At 42.5% G+C, this 4,359-nt stretch overlaps 1 non-coding gene across 1 annotated transcript; it reads right to left on the bottom strand.

Moving 5' to 3' along the window:
• Window positions 1–862: 862 nt before the first annotated feature.
• Window positions 863–968, bottom strand: LOC142521533 (small nucleolar RNA R71). The gene has a single exon (XR_012814242.1). It is a non-coding gene; the product is annotated as a small nucleolar RNA R71 (small nucleolar RNA).
• Between the last annotated feature and the right edge of the window lie 3,391 nt (window positions 969–4,359).

The raw sequence follows: 4,359 nt of genomic DNA, 5'->3' as shown, positions 1-4,359 counted from the left end.
GAGCATAGTAGGAATAATCACACAACTCAATTTTCGTTGCTAAATGTTAAATAACTGAAAATAACAATTGTAAAACACAGTCTTCAGTGGAACGATACTTGTACTCACGTACACTATATTATAATTTGACATCGTGCACTTGCGATTAATTTTTGAGCATACAAAATAATATTTTATTGGGGATTTCACTGTGCAAGTTTTGCTCGATCAAGTTTTTGGCGCCGTTGCCGGGGACTGTTAATCTACAATTTTATTTTAGTTATTTCCTTTAGCATTATTTTATTTCTCTTGAGATAACACTTCATATTTTATTACAGATATCTCTTCTAGTGCATGCCAAAGTCACTTGACGTGGAGCTTGAGTTTGATCCTGAAATTGAAAGAACCTTCCGCAGGAGAAGACAACAACAGAGGCTTAAAGAACTGATGGAGAGACACGAGCCAGAACGGTAGGAGGAACAGCGTGAAAATAGACAAGTCGAGATGCCACGCCGCATACCGATGCTGGAGTATGCCCAAACTTCTTTGGAGGGTGCACGCCCTAGCATTGTAAGACCTATTGTGCGAGCAAATCACTTTGAAATCAAGCCAGCCATAATCCAGATGATTCAGAACACAGTCCAATTCGGAGGAACTGCAGTGGATGATCCAAACACGCACATCGCGGATTTTCTTGAAATCTGCGATACTTTTAAATTCACTGGAGTTTCTGATGATGCTGTTAGATTGCGTTTATTTCCTTTCTCCTTACGTGATAAAGCTAAAGCGTGGTTAAATTGTTTGCCTGTAGGTTCGATCGCTACATGGGAGGACATGGCGAAAGCATTTCTCATCAAATACTTCCCTCCCTCCAAGACCATGAAGCTGCGGGCAGACATTACAACATTCGCTCAATTCGATCAGGAATCTTTATATGAGGCATGGGAACGCTTCAAGGACCTACTACGAAGATGCCCACATCACGAGTTACCACTTGGGTTAGTCGTTCAAACATTTTATTACGGTTTGCTTACTCCTAACCGTACTATGATAGATGCTGCTGCTTGTGGGAACCTTTTGAGGAAGACTGCGGAAGAAGGATATGAGTTGTTGGAGGAGATGGCTGCTAGCAGTTATCATCCTCAATCTGACAGGAACAACCAGCGGAGAAGTGCAGGAGTGCACCAGGTAACTGATTTTTCTACTATTACTGCACAACTTGATGCTTTAAACAGGAAAATAGACGGCTTGGATGTGGGTGGCACGGCGATGCGTCTTCAAGAGATATTCTGTGAAAAGTGTGGGGGGGAACACTATTCTAAGGACTGTCAAGACGACAATCCATTCTATGTGCAAAATGAGGCACCAGTGAACCAAGTGGGAGTCCAAAACCGCCCAAGGCATGACCCTTATTCGAACACATACAATCCTAGGTGGAGGCCACATCCCAACTTCTCATGGGGCGGTCAAACAGTCAGAATCGACCGCAAAGAGGACAACAATATGGCAAACAACCGATGTACAGATCTGACCCTCCTAGAGAAGAAAATTCCAACTTGGAGCAAATGATGTCTAAGTTTATTTCATCCACTGAAACTAGACGTCAAAATCAGGATGCGTCGATAAAGGGGCTTGAGAATCAGATTGGTCAGCTAGCGAAGATGATAGCGAGTAGAGAACAAGGCACCTTGCCAAGTAACACAGAGACTAATCCAAAAGAGCAAGTGAAGGCTATTGAGTTGAAAAGTGGGAAAGTTTTGGAGTCAAGGGAAAAAGAGAAAACTCAAACGTTGGATGAGCGAACTGCGACATCTAAAGGTAAGTCTCCTAACTCTACACTAGCACCCACTGCACAAACGAAAATTGTTATTCCTCCACCTTTCCCTGCAGCATTGAAAAAAGCAAAACTAGGTGCACAATTCGGTAAGTTTCTTGAGGTGTTTAAAAAATTGCATATCAATATTCCCTTCGTCGATGCTTTAATGCAAATGCCTAGTTATGCTAAATTCTTGAAGGATATATTGGCTAATAAGAGGAAGTTGGAGGATCACATGACAGTGAACTTAACTGAAAATTGCTCCGCTTTGGTGCAAAACAAAATCCCACCGAAGCTAAAAGACCCAGGGAGTTTCTCTATTCCTTGCACGATTAATGATGTTGTTTTTCATAAAGCATTATGTGATCTTGGTGCAAGTATTAATCTGATGCCATTTCCTGTGTTTAGGAAACTTGGGTTGGGAGAGCCTAAGCCGACGAGGATGTCCTTGCAACTGGCTGACAGATCTGTCAAGTACCCCCGCGGAGTGATTGAGGATGTGCTAGTGAAAGTGGACAAATTCATTTTTCCTGCCGATTTCGTGGTGCTCGACATGGAGGAGGATACAGAGATGCCCCTCATTTTGGGGAGACCATTCCTTGCGACTGGCAAGGCACTGATTGATGTACAAGAAGGGAAGTTGAGATTGCGAGTGGGCGAGGAGGAGATTACTTTTGATGTCTTTAATGCACTTAAGCACACACTGCATTCTGATAGCTGTTCTAGAATTGATGCTTTTGACTCTCTTGTTTCTCACTATGTGCAGGATGCTTTTAGGGACCCTTTGGAGGCCACTATCACTACTGAGTTGAGAGAAGAGGAATTGGACGATGAAAAAACTGAAATTGTGGCACATCTCAATGCCAACCATCCATGGAGAAAGCCAATGAATATGCGACTGGAGGACCTAGGAGAACGCAGAGATTTGATCCCTCCAAAGTCGAGCATCGAGGAGCCACCGACGCTTGAGCTCAATCCCTTACCTCCGAACTTAAAGTACGTATAACTAGGTAAGAATAACACATTGCCTGTCATTATTTCTGCTGCTTTGACAGATGCTATGGAGGACAAATTGTTGCAAGTTCTCAAAGAGCACAAAAGGGCATTCGCTTGGAAGGTGGCAGACATCAAGGGAATCAGTCTATCGATATGCATGCATAAAATCTTGATGGAAGAGAAGTACTCACCTCTCGTGCAACCTCAAAGACGACTAAATCCAAAGATGCAAGAGGTAGTGAAAGCGGAAACTATTAAGCTTCTCGATTCAGGTATTATCTACCCTATTTCCGTTAGTGCTTGGGTAAGTCCAGTTCAATGTGTGCCTAAGAAAAGTGGTATTACGGTGATCACAAATGAAAAGAATGAACTTATTCCCACGAGAACTATTACGGGGTGGAGAGTGTGTATTGACTATAGGAAGTTGAATGATGCCACCCGTAAGGACCATTTTCCCCTTCCCTTTATTGATCAAATGTTGGAGAGATTAGCGGGGCATGAATTTTATTGGTTTCTAGATGGGTATTCGGGCTATAATCAAATCACAATCGCACCTGAGGACCAAGAGAAAACCACTTTCACTTGTCCTTATGGCACGTTTGCTTTTCGCCGAATGCTTTTTGGTCTTTGTAATGCACCTGCTACATTTCAGCGCTGTATGACTGCTATATTCCATGATATGATTGAAACCTTTCTTGAAATATTTATGGATGATTTTTCTATCTTTGGCGCAACGTTTGATGAGTGCTTGCAGAATTTGAGATCCGTGTTGAGGAGATGCGAGGAGACGAACTTGGTACTCAATTAGGAAAAGTGCCATTTCATGGTACAAGAGGGAATTGTTTTAGGGCACAAGGTTTCGAAGCAAGGAATTGAGGTGGACAAGGAAAAAATTGAAGTATTAAGAACCTACCACCACCAGCCTCAGTAAAGGGAGTTAGAAGTTTTTTAGGCCACGCCGGTTTCTATCGGCGGTTAATCAAAGGTTTTTCTAAAGTTGCCAAACCTCTATCTTCTCTACTTATGAAAGATATGCCCTTTGATTTTAATTCTAACTGTTTGCAGACATACGAGGATTTAAAGGAGCGCTTGGTGACGGCTCCTGTCTTGGTGGCACCGGATTGGGACCTGCCCTTCGAAATCATGTGCGACGCCAGTGACACTGTAGTGGGGGCCGTACTTGGCCAGCGGCGAAACAAGGTATTTCACACAATTTACTATGCAAGTAAGACCTTAGATGAGGCTCAATTGAATTATGCAACAACTGAAAAGGAATTACTTGCAGTTGTATTCGCACTTGACAAATTTCATTCATACCTTGTTTTGTCCAAAGTAATTGTATTCACTGATCATTCTGCCCTTAAATACTTGCTTGCTAAGAAAGATGCAAAGCCACGCCTTCTTCGGTGGATTTTATTGTTACAAGAATTTGATTTGGAAATAAGAGATAAGAAGGGTGTCGAGAATGTGGTAGCAGATCACTTGTCTAGATTAGAATTTATTTGTGATGATTCTGTCGATCGTGCTATCAATGATTGGTTCCCTGATGAGCAACTCTTTGAGGTGAG

The sequence above is a fragment of the Primulina tabacum genome, chromosome 12 (genome assembly GCF_025594145.1).
Source record: "Primulina tabacum isolate GXHZ01 chromosome 12, ASM2559414v2, whole genome shotgun sequence".
Taxonomy (NCBI): Eukaryota; Viridiplantae; Streptophyta; class Magnoliopsida; order Lamiales; family Gesneriaceae; genus Primulina; species Primulina tabacum.
The sequence above is the reverse complement of the archived record's forward strand: the minus strand, read 5'-3'. Positions and strand labels throughout refer to the sequence as shown.